Source organism: Tachypleus tridentatus, chromosome 10, assembly GCF_004210375.1.
Source record: "Tachypleus tridentatus isolate NWPU-2018 chromosome 10, ASM421037v1, whole genome shotgun sequence".
NCBI lineage: Eukaryota > Metazoa > Arthropoda > Merostomata > Xiphosura > Limulidae > Tachypleus > Tachypleus tridentatus.
The window spans coordinates 93,920,873-93,937,066 of NC_134834.1; the positions used below are offsets into that span (position 1 = coordinate 93,920,873).

The following is a 16,194-nucleotide window of genomic DNA, read 5'->3' on the forward strand; positions in this document are numbered from 1 at the left end:
CTGGGATACAATGTAATAAGATACTCAAATCTTGGCTTCAGTTATCACCTTGTGTTCTTGAAAGTACATCAAACGTCTTTATATCTTTACCGGAAGTGGGTTAATCCTGTTTTTCATCGAAGCATCAGTACGTTCGTATGAAAATTAAGTAAGCCTTTTATAAATATTTTATTCAAGTTATTAGGAATAAGATTTGTTTGTTTTGAATTTCGCGCAAAGCTACACGAGGGCTATCTGTGCTAGTCGTCCCTAATTTAGCAGTGTAAGACTGGAGGGAAGGCAGCTAGTCATCACCCCCCCCCTGCCAACTCTTAGGTTACTCTTTTACCAACGAATAGTGGAATTGACCGTAACGTTATAACGCCTCCACGGCTGAAAGGGCGAGCATGTTTGGTGCGACGGGGATTCGAACCCGAGACCCTCAGATTACGAGTGGAACGCCTTAACCCACCTGGCCATGTCGGGCCGTTATTTGGGATAAAAGTTTCCGCCACGTTCTCACATTCTACGAATTATTAGTACAATAGAAATCACAAAATGGAAAACAGCTTCCAGGAATATTACTGTAACCCTCGAGAAGCTGAAAACTAAATACAACTTTTTGTTATCCATAAATTAACTTAAAAACCACGAAATCAACTTTCAACATTTCATTCTCACCACAGTAAGAGTCACTTTAGAAAATATTTTTGTTAACTTGTTTTGTTTTTGTATATATCTATATGTGTATGTGTGTTCGAATTCTCTTAATAACAATATTTTGTGGTTTCCTTTCTTTTGACATTATAGTTTAACTGATTGAAATCGGTTTTGCATCTTTTCGCCCTACTTTTCTCTAACGCAGAACAACTTTCAGCTAAGAATATGGTGCTTACACACCTGATGTAATCCAATAAATATGTTAGGTATCACTGCTCTAGTTTCTCTCGCTCATTCTCTGTGAACTGGTTTAAAAAAATAAAAAGTAGCAAGTTCCGGGTGCTGAGCTGCTATCAGCTGTGACCGTTCCAGTTTCACTCACTTTCAGGTTTTCATTAAAGTAGTTTTTATCAAAAGAGCTCACGTTAATTTATAACACGTTGTGTCGCTTTGTGTTTAACTTCAAACAAACAACTACGTGACAACGTTTTTTTTCTATATAGAAATTATTGTGAACTTTGGGCTCGCAAGAATAATGTTTGTTTGTTTTTTAGAATTTCGTGCAAAGCTACACGAGGGCTATCTACGCTAGTCCTTCCTAATTTAGCAGTGTGGGATTAAAGGGAAGGCAGCTTGTCATCACCACCCACCGCCAAATCGTTGGCTACTCTTTTATCACCGAATAGTGGGATTGACCGTAACTTATAATGCCCCCATGACTGAAAGGGCGAGCATGTTTTGTGTGATGGGGATTCGAATCCGCGATTCTCAGATAACGAGAATCAGGGCCCACAAGAATAATGAAGTCATGATTTTGTACTGTTAATTTACGTCATGACTGTAGTTCATAAAAATACGAGGAAATATTTGAGTCTGAATCCAATAACATAAACGTTATTTATATTCATCTAAAAGAGAACCATAGGGTGTTTATTTATTTAACATTCATTTGCTTAAATTGATTTATGTGTCAATGGAAAGGCCTCCAGGGGGCCCTGCGGTAAGTCTGGGATCTAATAATGCCAAAAAATATACATAGTTGGTACACCGCAGATAACTCAATTTGCGTCTTTGGACTTAAAAACAAATAAATTAAAAGATAATGGAAATAGGTAACCGATATAATCCAATAGGATAGAGCTGGTGTTTTGAACAAAAATATCTCATAATATAAAAAAAAAATCATGTTAAAACAATCGACAGATAAAAGATAGAATTAGAGTTTTGTTTTGTTTTGAATTTCGCGCAAAGCTACTCGAGGGTTATCTGTGCTAGCTGTCCCTAATGTAGCAGTGTAAGACTAGAGGTAAGGCAGCTAGTCACCCCCACCCACCGGCGACTCCTGGGCTACTATTTTACCAACGAATAGTGGGATTGACCGTAACATTATAACGCCCCCACGACTGAAACGGCATGCGTGTTTAGTGTGACGGGATTCGAACCCCCGGATTACGAGTCGAGTGCCTTAATACCTGGCCATGCTTGGCCATTATAATTAGAGATTAGCTAACACCTGATAGCAGTACGTCTTCAGTAGTTTTAATACGTGTTCGTGGTTAACGTTTCAACTTGTCAAGAAAATTTCACATGTTAAGTACAAATGTCAGGTGACGACTTTAATCTACAATCTAGACTTATCGGTTTGTTTTAAGCATCAAGTTATAAAATAAATTATGAAACTCGATAAATGTATGTATTTTTTATTAGCAACATACTCTTATAAAGTTTTCAATTATTATTTCCTGTAACATTCTGGTTGGTAATATACAAGAGAAGAATACAGCAACCAACACAACATTTTACACTAAACACCTAAACTTGAACACTGTAACCGGCACTCTTCGATATTTGTTATTTAAGTTCTAGTTGCTAAACAGCCTTAGGTTTGTAAGTTTCAGAGATAGTGCGAAAAGTTCCGTGGAACGTGGGTGTATATGTGCACATTTCGAATTTTTCAGTATATAGATTCCAAATGTTATGTATGGAGTTGTTTACAGGAGACACGCGGGAAAATTTTAAATATTCTCTGCTATTGCCAGGACATTGACAGGAATCCCCTTGCTACGTTGTTGTTGTTGTTTTTTTTAAATATCAAAACTGGGTCCTCCTTTTCCCTATGGCAATCATACAGGTAAGCGAGTTCTCGAATTACACCGTGAGTTGGACTTACGTGAACTTCCGTAAATAGTATAAAAAATTGGTGAGGAAAACGGGTTATTGACCCAAATAAGGCTACAGCGGTACTTCACGCTTTAAACCTGATATATAAGTATGTTTTCAATTAAAAAAGAATCATATTAAAACCTCACAATGACTGCTTCAGTCCTCATATTTAAGTTATTTTATTTTAAAATATATTTACTTTTTAAAAGCGAAAAAATCACCAGTGGGATCTTCTAGCCAAGGGTAATTGTGGGGACACTCCAAACATGTGTGTAATCTGTTTGTTTCTCCAGGCAACTCTCTGGTGGTCAATGGACAAGCGTTGGGAATGCTGCAGTATGCTTGACCTTTGATGTCACATTTTTCTTTCCATGGAGCAAAGTCCCGGATGGAACTGAGTTCTGTTGGATTTTGCATCCATTGCAGAACCTGTGTCATGGTGACAAAGTAAATATCGTTCTTGTCCAAAGATTCATCAATCCAAGTGATTAGAGCTTCCAAAAAACTTGGAGTTAAGTTTCAAGAATCCAGCATGAAAATATAAACCAAGAGGGGCGCGGTTGGTCTTGTAGTGGCGTTGCAGGTTGTTGTTAAGGAAGTTGTAGAACTGATCCCGTGTGATGATGTTGCTACAGGTGTCCACCATAGCGCAACCAGCTAGCTCTTCATCAAATTCAGGGTCATCACGTCTGTCCAATTCGTTCATGACCATCTCCCATACAGCGTGAGAGCGTGTAGGACAACGTTGTCCATTACCATGACACTTATGGGGCATACTGAAGTAAAGGGTATAGGGCCAAAGAGGAGGGTTGCTGAGAGGGGCTGTGATGGAAGAGTCGTAGAGGAAGGCCTGTTCTTCCATCATGGCAAATTGACTGTTTCCACCAACTCGCAGGTAAGGAGCACGAACGCCAACAACCGAATTGTCTGATATGTTTGCAAACCGTTCAATGATAAGCCTAGAACCCGCCATTTCCTTAGCCCAGGTGTCAATGTCAGCATTTGTCCAATACTCTTCGTTATTGCGATGGCTGAAAAGTACAAAGTGATATCTGTGAGCTTTAAAAGACATTTTTATATAATATTGGCATTACTTATTTAAGAACTAATAAGTTTAATCATCTAGGCCGAACATATATTACTGGAATCGAAAATAAATTAAAACGAAACGATAAGAATACCTAATTTAATTTCACGTTTCCAGAACTTCGTCGTACATTATATCGTATAAGTTGTGCTAAAACACATTAATATTTTAAACAAAATATTGGATCTGTTTTCAGATAAGAAACAGACGAGTTTTTTAAATAGTTTTCATTTTTCACTGGATTTTTGTTATGATGAAACGAAAACTGGTTCTCACGTGATAGAGTGCGCTGCTATCTCATGGCCTTTCCTATGCAACTCTTGTACAGCGGAGTAATTGGTATACTTGTGAGAAATGAAAAATGTGGATTTAATAGAACATCCATTGGGGTTGTTGCGACCTTCTTTAAATATGTCATGATAAACTGCCAAGTTATTGACGTTCACGGCGTCGTCAAAAGTAATAGCTACCATCTGAGGAATGTTGTTTGGTTCCAGTTTTCCAGGTATTTGGGTACCATCCGGAGAACAAAAGCAGTCGGGAAGAATACATTGACTCTGGTCACAAGGCGGCGCTTTGTTCGGATCGTGCTCGGCTAAGAGCATGGAAACAATATCTCTAATAAGAAACAATTAAACTAACAAATTTATCGTTATCTTCTGATAAAACAAAGTTACGAAACAATAAATGAAATCATTAACTTCGAGTTGTAAGTTAATCAGTTTTTAAGGTAGTAGACTAGAATTAGATTTGTTATCACTTTTAAACAGAATTATTCAAACATACATATACAATTATATGTATATTTTAAGAAAATTAATGCTGATAAAGCAATCAAACTCAAAAGGAAGAACTATGTTAAAACAGCAAATCCAGACTTCTGACTAATTATATTAATTTGTCATAACCTAAAAACAAGCGAAAAAAATAACTTTTTAATTAATTTAATTTACTTTGTTTCGGCTTCTTTATAGGTTATAACAAACCATATAACTATATATGTATATATACAACATTGTTTATCTATGACGCAGCGAGTTTGTCAACTTTTATCCCTTGTTTATAGAAACCACACTTTGAGATTCAAAATTTTAGGCCAAATCAAATATGCTCGACCTTTCAGCCGTGGGGGCGATATAATGTTACGGTCAATCCCACTATTCGCTGGTAAAAGCGCAACCCAAGAGTTGGCGGCGGTTGGGAATGACTAGCTCTGGTCTTACACTGCTAAATTAGGGACGGCTAACGCAGGTAGCCCTCAAGTAGCTTTGCGCGAAATTCAAAACAAACCAAACGCGAAAGTAAGTTTTGTTGGTAATACATATATAACATTTTGTTATGTTGAACACGCATATTATCCTGTGCGATATCATTCGTAAGGTTTTTCTGTGAAACAAAATAGCCTCTTCTTCCCCATAAAACCTTGAACGTGTAAATTAGGCAACATGTAAAACGTTACAGCGAAGGATAATATTTAAACAAAAAAGAATAACCCTACTCACTGCAAGCATTCTCGTCAGATCCGTCGGAGCAGTCAGGAACACCGTTACAGAAAAGATCCCGCTCCATACAGTCTCCATTTCCACATGCAATTTTGTTAGCGCTGCAGATGGGCTCGTTGGTGGCGTAAAGAGGTACAGCTAACTTCTTTTTCTCAGTTTGATCGCAATTAGTAACTTCGTCTCTCCAGTTGCACGTCTGCGTTTCGATGTCGAAGACAAGCCCAGAAGGACATCTTAAGGCCAGTAGACCATGGGTGGAACATCTGACAACATCTCGGCATTCTTCTTCTGGCGAAAGACGAAAATATTCACCAGGAAGTCTGCCTTTACATAGATCCGCATCATTCTGGCTAATTCGCAGTGGAGCACCTTCTATTTGTCGTTTGACGATGGACAGTGTTGACACTAAGAAAAAATATAATAATCTTAAATACCATCTATCTGTGTCCCCACCAGTGACACAGTGGTATTTCTGTGGACTCACACCACTGGAAACTTGATTTTAATACCGTGGTGTAACTTTGAGCTTAATTCCAAACAAACGTTTGGCGATGGACTGTGCTAACACTAAAAGAAAAATATTATAACTCTGAATACCATTTAAAATTCGTCTAAAAGGACAGTACTGACACAATGAAAAAGACGAAATATTACAGCCTTCAACAGTGTAATTCTCATGTAAACTATTTTGAAATATGAAGATAAATTTTCTTTTTACATTATTGGGATCATTTATTGAATAGTACGAGCTTTCTCTAACTTAATCAAATATTTATTTGAGACAATTCTGAACCATCTAAAAGTATAATGAATAAATATATCTATATATACTTTCGTAGTTGTCTGGTTTTTAATGCTCGGATAAAACGAGAGGGCGCTATTTCTCACGTGCTTTAAACAATAATAACTGTTCTGTTTTTTAACTAGTTTTCACATAATATTGCTTATATATTTATATTTGTCGAAACAACGCTGGTGGCTCTCGTGTGTAATAGAAATTCCAACTTAGGCAAAATGCATTTAACTGAATTATTTTTGGATTATATAGAAATGTTTTTATTGTTTTGTTTACAAATTATATAATTTACCAGTTTATTTATTACTTCTGACCTAGTTGGCAAGTGCGTAGCACTTTCTACAAAAGTAGGTTGATTTTAAGGCAGGCTTATTATGATTAAAACTGAGCAAAGTATGACAAAAAATTGTTTAAATAATGATACACTTTTCTCTTAGATCTCCTTTCTCAAAACAGATAGAAGATTATTTTAATATCAGTTTTCCTTCATCTAATTTGTCACTGGTGATAAAGCAGTACTTGAAGGCTGAAATGATTTTTGATCGTACAGATACATGGAGAACAAACAGTGCCACCTGGACCAATAGTCTGCCTCACCATCAACTGACGATATAACCGAAACGACATCTAGAAGTTGTTGAACGAGTTAACAAGTAGGTCACGTAAGCTGGCAGATCTGGACGTAGGAGGCTAGAGAACTACGGCTTATTTATATTAGTCGAATTATGAGTTTACTGCCCCTGTATTCTAGATCAGGAAACTATTACCGTCTTTTGTTTAGGACCTTCTTTATCGCTAACAGATCTACATAATTTTTTGTTTCTGAGCATGCGTAAGAGTATAAAAACTAGCAAATAACTTATTCATAAGCTTTTACTACGTCCTACTGTTGGATGAGATCACCTTGTACTTACCGCTTTTTTCCGTTCTCAGCAGCCAAACCGTCATTGGGTCAAAATATAATTTAAGATAATAATATCCTTCACTTCTTAATAATTAAAATAACAGTACTATTTAGCAAAAGGTACTTCTCTACTTTATTAAAAGAAATTCTGTGTTCGTTATTGAAATGTTAATAGTCATTCATAATATTATAATAATCTAAATACCTTTGAAAACATCTCTACTGCAAAGTCTAACAACTAACGATTATGCGCATTGTTCAATTTCCAATACAGGAAGTTTCAGAGAAATGTGACCTTAAGGTCCTGAAAAATAACAATCATTCATTTATTTTGATTCAAGTTTACGAAGGCTTATAGTAATAATTTCGCTTCAATAAAGAAATAAAACCTTACTAAATCTCTGCCGAAATAAAGGACATGTGTTAAAAATATTTCATAAATGAATGTAAGATGATTGGGTATTATATATAAATATATGATTAACTTTTAAACAAACTCACTTCTCAAGATGGATGCACCATTTCCACTTTACAAAAGAATGTTATTCATACACGTCAAATAAAATTACTGGTCACTTACCACTGATCAAGAGAGAAGCCACAAAAAGGAATCCCAGAATACACGATCCCATGCCTTTTAGTTTAAAGAAACAGTGCAAGTGGAAAGGCAGTAAAAAGAGAGTACGTTGGTTTATATAGTTACCTAATTATCCGAAATCAACCAATTGAGGGCAAGAAACAGCCCACCATGTCTTGTCCTTTATTTAATGGTTTTCTTGATGTGTGTGAATTAGCATTGTTGACGTTGGAGTCAAACAGCCAATCAGTTCTTTGAATAGTAACCAATGCCGTAAGTACAGAGTAATACCAAATTGAAGCACGAAAACAGCGTTATAAGGCATGATTATTTTAACATAAAGGTTGTGACATGTTTTGACAACCCCAAGTTGCCTTTTTCAGAATGACTTGCCTGCTGTGTAAAGGTGCGTTTATAAAATTTCACAAATTATTTAAAAGAGTCATCTGGAACTATTTTTTATTAGAAGTGTTACGTAACCACCGTGTTTTTCTAAAACAAATACCTATTTTACAAATTCAATTGTTTGAAAGATGTCATAATGCAACCAATGAAAAAAAAAAAACTTTTCCGTTTCTGAGGTTATCATGACTCCTTGTCTAGATTTACAATCGAATCTTTCTTTGATATTTCTACTGATTCACGTGTGTTTCTCCCTACACAGTACATTTCTACACAGTTTCTGAATTTCGCGCAAAGCTACACGAGGGCTACACGCTCTAGCTGTTCCTAATTTAGCAATGTTAGACTAGAGGGAAGGCATCTAGTCATCACCATCCACCGCCAACTCTTGGGCTACTCTTTTACCAACAAATAGAGGGATTAACTGTCACGTTATAACGACCCCCGGCTGAAAGGGCCAACATGTTTGGCGTGACGGGAATTCGAACCCACGACCCTCGGATTACGAGTTGAGTGCCTTAACCACCTGTGAGCGAAATTCAGAAACAAACACAAACAATAAACCTTACAAGTCTTTTCATGACTTTTTCTAGAACGGTTTGTGTTACGTCATTTCCTCGTGACTTTTCCTTTCCGTTATTAATAACGATAAACTTTCTCGATAGATAATTTAACCTCATCGTAACATTCTCTTCCAGATGATCCACAACACAAGTACTTCTCCGTGTTTACGGAATCCAGTTAATAGCCTGTTGCTGTACCAGATCAGCATATTTTGAATACAAATCAATTCAGCGGATTCAACAAATTGATGAAAGGATCTTAAAAACCTTAATCATTCAGTGGACGGATGTAAATCCTACCATGTAAGTATCATCTTTAAATTATTACGCTTAATTTAGTTTCCTAGGAAAACAACTTTATAGACAAGCAGCTTAAGCTAGTATTACTCGTGATGTAATAAGAACTTGCATCAGTTTATTTTCCATTAAGCAATACAGACAAACAAGGTATTTTGGAATGATTATTATTAAAATCATTTGAATACGTAAAAAAAAAAAGATTCGAACTTTTATTTTATGTGTCAGCGTCTTGATAAAAATACGTACGGGTTCGAATCCCCGTCATATCAAACATGTTTGCCCTTACAGCTGTGGAGGTGTTATAATGTTACAGTAAATTCCACTATCTGTTAGTAAAAGGGTAGCCCAAGAGTTGGCGGTGCGTGGTGATGACTATCTGCCTTCCCTCTAGTCTTACACTGCTGAATTAGGGATGTCTAGCGCAGATAGCCGTCGAGTAGATTTGTGCGAAATTCAAAAAACAAACATATTCACAGTGCTAAAATTCTGTGTTCGATTTCATTCAGTGGAAAGAGTGCAGATAGCCAGTGGTGTACCTTTGTACTAAGAAAAGTAACATTAAGTGTGTGTCTGTGTACGCGAAATATAATAATTTAACGCTTTATTCTTTGTTTGTTTTGAATGAAGCACAAAGCTACACAATGGTCTATCTGTGCTCTTCCCACCACGGTTGTCGAAACCTGGTTTTTAGCGGTGTGAGTCCGTATACCTACCGCTGTGCCACTGGGGGGGGGGGCATCTACTACTTTCTGTCACTCAATACATTTTAAGTAATAAAATGCATTTTATCCAAGTGTTTTCAAAATACACGTAGCTTAATAAAACTAGAGGACGTTTGCTATTAAATAATTAGGATGTAGGCCATTATTTCCAACTTATTCTATAAAAAGAAGTTATTACGTTAAAAGAAACCGATAAACTTGATTTCTCACAGCCAAGGGAACTCTGCTTACGTAGACTTACCGCTATACCAGGGTGGTTTTGCTATAAGAAAACACAGATACATTTCTCTCAGACAAACAAGGACATCCAGAGTGCTCAGTTATCCAGGTTGAATAATTAATATGATTTCAAGCTATACCATGGTGGTTTTGCTATAAGAAAACACACATACATTTCTCTCAGACAAACAAGCACATCCAGAGTGCTCAGTCATAGAAGTATCCAGGTTGAATAATTAATATGATTTCAAAAAAAAATAGTTTAATCTTATTATATCACACTTTGAAAACTGAGACCTTTTTTATTCTTCGGTAATGAAAAGAATTCGATCAATAAAAGTTATATTTAGAATCCTTAGAGCTACAAAGACTATCGTACGATAATTGTTTCAAAATTTTTGTAAGCGACCGGCGTTATCTTTCCTTTAAAATTTGTTATTCTATTTTGACTGGAAGTTTGGTTTAGAATTTCGCGCAAAGCTACACGAGGACTATCTGCGCTAGCCGTCCCTAATTTAGCTGTGTAAGACTAGAGAGAAGGCGGCTAGTCATCACCACCCACCGCCAACTCTTGGGCTACTCTTTTACCAACGAATAGTGGGATTGTAACATTATAATGCCCCCACGGCTGAAAGGGCGAGTATGTTTGGTGCGACGGGGGATGCGAACCCGCGACCCTCAGATTACGAGTCGCACGCCTTAACACGCTTGGCCATGCCGGACGACAATTATGTTAGCGCTTGTTGTTTTTTTATACGCGTATGGAACCGTGATTTTAAGACCCAACCCTAACTCTATCAGGTATAGTACTATCTAGCCAGATTGCAACCGAATCATTCAGGGTTATCCATGAAGGTCTTATCTGTACTTGTTTTTTGTTATTAAATAGGTCATGTGACACAAGTTTACAATTAATTTTTAGAGAAGGTCAGCTCATATTTGCCAAAATTTCATCTTTATTTCATTGTTGAATTTAAATTTGTAAACGTTTTGGCGTTTTGTACTTGGTGTAATTTAATAACAAATTTTATCAACTTCAAGGTGAATCATTAATCATAAGAACAATTATTTCTTTGACAAATGTTTAAAATTTTGGAACAAATCCTCCACAAAACTGGAAGAAAATCAGTTGATAAATTTGAAATTCATTCTTAGTTGTCATTTTTATCAAGATTATCAATAATATTAAATATTCTTTAAATTAAAAAAAATCGAATCTCTTACCAAAAAAATACGAAGTTTATTTTACAATTTTTGCTCAAAAATAAGAATTTTAGTTGAATACTGAAATTAATTCAAAGGAAACTTTCGTCAGAAATTTATTTGTTTGATGTTAAACATAAAACTGTGTAATGGGCTATCTATGCTGTGCTCATGACGGGTATCGGAACCTGTTTTTGTTATTTTTATAGTGTTATAAGCTTTCAGCTTTCCTACTGAGCTAATGTGGGGTTATTTCAAATCTAGAAATTAAATCGTAAAAATATTATTAGAAAATATAAAGTGGTTTAGAATTACTTTTAAGTATACAATGAATAATTATTGCACTTTTACGGCAGAAAGGTTTAGTCTGTTCCCCAATTACAAAGAGTGTGGTATAAAATGATTCACAAATGCGAGCAGGGAATTACGACAGCAAAACCGACTTTCAAATTAATTTCAAAAATGCTCATGAGATTCACAATCTGTGAGTTTGTGTGTTAAGAAATAAGGCTGGAGCTTTAGTTATTACTTTCAAAATGAATTTGAGCGAAAGAAGGCGATGCATTTCCGTGAAGTGTTTTTTGAATAATTTAAAGTACAAAACATATAATACGAAGACCTTTCCCGCACCATTACACCACCACTAGCGGATCGCTCTGCCAGCACAAAACAAGCAAGATCAAATACATCGTGTGATGATTCATTTTATTATCTCACAGCTAACACGCACACACTCAAAAGTTTCAAAGTGATTAATCAGATGACATCACACAATTCGAGTCCCCATATTTTAAACACAACTAAAGCTATGTTATATTGATTGCATTTGAAATACTCGATTTTCGCACACAATGTTTGTAATGCCTTATATTTGTAAGAATTAGGGTTATTCATATACTAGTCATAGTTGAAGGAACCGGTGAGTTTGAACATAGTCTGATAATTGTTGTATCTTACAGGCCTTATCTTGATTATCTCTGTTGAAGAAGCCGTATGGAAGTCTTAGAAAATGTGATAAAAATGTTTCAAATTAATTGTGATACGACTAGATCTTTGTATCGAATAGATTCAGGTAAGCAAAGCGCCTGACAGGTGATAGGTTTATTATACAAATGTAAATAAATAAAGTGTTCTTTAAAAAGTAGAACTGTTTTAATTATTAAAATATAAATATTATAAATAGATGTGCACTCTACACATAAAACAAATTAATTTTCCGTTTTCTTGAGTAATTAATAAACATAATATATTTATCATTTTATACTAATTTTAGGCCTAACAAAGTTCCAGAAATTAGGCGAGACCGGTGTAGCTTGCAAGTTTATGACCACTGAAACTGTTTTGTTTGTTTCGAATTTTGTGCAAAGCTACACGAAGGCTATAGTTATTACCACTCACCGCCAACTCTTGGGCTTCTCTTTTACTAAAGAATAATGGGATTGACCGTAACATTATAACGCTCCCACAGCTGGGAGGACGAGCATGTTTGGCGTGACAAAGATTCGAGCCCGCGATCCTCAGGTTAGGAGTCGAGCGCCCTAACCACCTGACCATCTGTAATTAATAAACAATCAATCAGCTAACTTAAAAACAATGTAACATCTGAATTATTAACGAAGATTAAAAATATATTAAATATTTTTTTCCAACTACCCGAACTCAGTTAATCTTTAATTCTCCTCTTTAAAGTATTTCTTTTTTAAATTGACGGTGTGTTAATTTTGCAAGTTGATTTACACAGCAAAATATTTTTCTACCGTGACATATGCGCATTACAGAAATTTTCCGGACAATGTAAGCTTATAAATCGACCAATGAGGTTTGCTTTGGTTTTTGAATTTCGCGCAAAGCTACTCGAGGGCTATCTGCGCTAGCCATCCCTAATTTAGCAGTGTAATACTAGAGGGAAGGCAGCTAGTCATCACCACCCACCGCCAACTCTTGGGTTACTCTTTTACCAACGAATAGTGGGATTGACCGTCACATTATAACGCCCCCACGGCTGAAAGGGCTAGCATGTTTGGTGCGACGGGGACTCGAACCCGCGACCCTCGGATTACAAGTCACATGTCTTAACCCATCTGGCCATGTTGGACCTGACCAATGAGGTATATCGACTAAATACGTATTGTAGAAAATTCGATAGTTATTCCATGCACTAACTGTGGAGGAGTTTGAACCTCATGGGCCCGGCATGGCCAAGCGCGTTAAGGCGTGTGCTTCGTAATCCGAGGGTCGCGGGTTCGCGCCCGAGTCGTGCCAAACATGCTCGCCCTCCCAGCCGTGGGGGCGTTATAATGTGACGGTCATTCCCACTATTCGTTGGTAAAAGAGTAGCCCAAGAGTTGGCGGTGGGTGGTGATGACTAGCTGCCTTTCCTCTAGTCTTACACTGCTAAATTAGGGACGGCTAGCGCAGATAGCCCTGGAGTAGCTTTGTGCGAAATTCAAAAACAAACAAACAAACTTGAACCCCAGGAAATGTGTATGTTCACCTATGCTGTTGTTAGAATTCAGCATTGATAGAAAATTTTTAGCTGTTAAAATATTTATGTTTTTAATTATCTGCTCTCTTTCCTGCTGGTATTGTATATTTCTTGACGATGAGGTATAGTATTAAATAATAATATATGTATAGAGAGGACAGAATTTTAAGATAAAGAGAAGAAAGATGTGAAAATGACTTGTATTTTAATATCTTCATTTCCCCGTGATGGGCAGAGCACAGATAGCCCATTGTGTAGCTCTGTGCTTAACTGCAAACAGACATCAGTACCTTCACCAAGCACAGTTATAATACTCATAGGAATTCCACTGACCTCGTGACAGAACCACGTGTGAGATTAATTGTTCTCCGTTCTCCTGGTGTGAAAGATTATTTATTTATTAGAATATGAGGGCTGGAAAAAGAATGGTTTTGTTAACAAAACTAAGATCCGAAAGTAACATATTTGAACAGTTTTTTTTTGCTTTAAATCATTTCTGTACCAAAAATTAGATTAAAATCGTGGATGATTTCATGAAAATTAATCAAGGTAAAATTCCTTTTGCTATATTTTATATCTTATAGATTTTATAATCCAATTAATTAATATTGAACTGTTAAATTATTCTGAGTGTATGTGTTTTCTTATAGCAAAGCCACATTTGGCTATCTGCTGAGTCCACCGAGGGGAATCGAACTCCTGAATTTAGCGTTGTAATTCCGTAGACTTACCGCTGTAACAGCGGGGGACAAATTGTTCTCAAACCATTGTTTTTGCATAGAAAGATACTTTGATCACTAATACTTTTAATACTCTTTTTCTATACAGAATCTCAGTTCCACAAAAAATCTTCACGAGTTAATTTTGAACTTCGTGTTGCATAAAGGTGGTAGGATGAATCATATAATTTAAATGTAGCGTATAATGTTTTGTAAACAGAAACATACTTATAAGCTTCAAGGGGAAAATATGTTTTTGTTCCTTTTTTTTAAACTACGAATGGAAAATCATTCGTCACACATCTACAGATCCCATTATTCGTACAAAGTCTTGCTTTCGTTTCACCTTGACAGTCCTAGAAGTCACCTTTACGTCCCGTTAAAGGAAAACCTGATTTCATTTCTTATCGTTCGAAATAATTAAAACTGTACTGTGAGCACTTATCTAGATTACCTGGAATACTAACCAGTTCTTGCATGTGCTAACGTTTTTCACTTTTCCAAACTCGAAGTCCACGAAACGTTCGATAATGAAGAAATTGTATCAAGAACTCATTGACGAAGTTCAATTACGAAAGTAAATGTTTGAATTTTTAAAGGAATTCTTTCAGTTTAAGAAACAAATAAGGTGTAAAACAGGTAAAATGTTGGACATCAACAAAATCTCACGTGCTTATTTCTATTACTCCAGTTAAAACTGAAAAAAAATCTGAAACCTTGATCGTCTGGCCTTCGAGATGCTTATATGGGAGGACAACAACTGTTCAATGCTGCGTAGAAAGAATAATGACGAATAAACCAATAAAGAAAACTAATCAGGACACTTGTTCCTTCGTTTATAGTACCACATACATTATATTTAGAAGCTCACCAAAACAATCACGAAACAAAGGTTTAAGTAAAGGAAACTATTAAACATTAGTTTATGACGCAGCTCGAGAAAAATGTTTTGTTTGTTTGTTTTTAAATTTCGCACAAAGCTACTCGAGGGCTATCTGCGCTAGCCGTCCCTAATTTAGCAGTGTAAGACTAGAGGAAAAGCAGCTAGTCATCACCACCCACAGCCAACTCTTGGGCTACTCTTTTACCAAGAATAATGGGATTGATCGTCACATTATAACGCCCCCACGGCTGAAAGGGCGAGCATGTTTGGAGCGACGGAGACTCGAACCCGCGACCCTCGGATTACGAGTCGCACGTCTTAACACGCTTGGCTATGCTGGGCCTGAAAACAAAGAAGCAAAAACTTTTGCACTGCGGTTGCCTTGTGACATAAAAAGAAGATAAAAAATATAGCAATAGTTCTACGCTATTTCTACTTTAGTGAAGATTTAGGATAAATTCATAGCACAAACATATATATATGTACCATGGAAAGTTCTTGAGGTGAAAAAATGATCTCCAGTAACACTTCAACTTATTGCTCTATTGCCCTTTGATGACAGTTTATAATCATTTTCGAATATAAAACCTGAAGCAGAGGCACTTTTCCGTTATATTTTTGCGTTTGTAGCTAATTAATATTACCACTTTGAAAAAGAAAAGAAATCATAAAATAAACGGGAAGATATCACTACCCACCGCCAACTCTTGGGCTACTCTTTACCAACGAATAGTGGGATTGACTGTTACATTATAACACTCCTACGGCTGAAAGGACGAACATGTTTGGTGTGACGGGAATCCGAACCCGAGACCCTCAGATCACGAGGCGTGTTCCTTAACCACTTGGCCTTGCCTATATTTTTGTTTTTCGTAAGGAAAAAAAAAACATTGCCCATTAACGTTGAATGATGAAAAATGGCGCGTTTTAAGTGTAATAAACTCTAAAAGTAAAAAAAAAAAATTATATTACAGTTTTTTATCTGAAACATGTATGCGCAGTTTAATCTTCCTAGACGGCGAAAGAAAAA

At 36.3% G+C, this 16,194-nt stretch overlaps 1 long non-coding RNA gene and 1 pseudogene across 3 annotated transcripts; one reads left to right on the top strand and one right to left on the bottom strand.

Moving 5' to 3' along the window:
• Positions 1 to 2,323: 2,323 nt before the first annotated feature.
• LOC143229892 (chitin deacetylase 1-like) lies at positions 2,324 to 7,828 on the bottom strand (annotated as a pseudogene). The gene is made up of 4 exons (XR_013016110.1): positions 7,672 to 7,828; positions 5,392 to 5,796; positions 4,166 to 4,484; positions 2,324 to 3,833 (listed from the first exon to the last, which is right to left on the bottom strand). The product of XR_013016110.1 is annotated as a chitin deacetylase 1-like (transcript).
• Positions 7,829 to 7,887: 59 nt separating this feature from the next.
• On the top strand, positions 7,888 to 15,870 carry LOC143229893 (uncharacterized). Of its 2 annotated transcripts, XR_013016112.1 has the most exons (4): positions 7,888 to 8,074; positions 8,769 to 8,936; positions 12,037 to 12,149; positions 12,351 to 15,870. It is a non-coding gene; the product is annotated as an uncharacterized LOC143229893 (long non-coding RNA). The 2 variants fall into 2 exon arrangements; XR_013016111.1 differs by lacking the exon at positions 12,351 to 15,870 and having other exon boundaries at positions 7,889 to 8,074; positions 12,037 to 12,194.
• Positions 15,871 to 16,194: the final 324 nt, after the last annotated feature.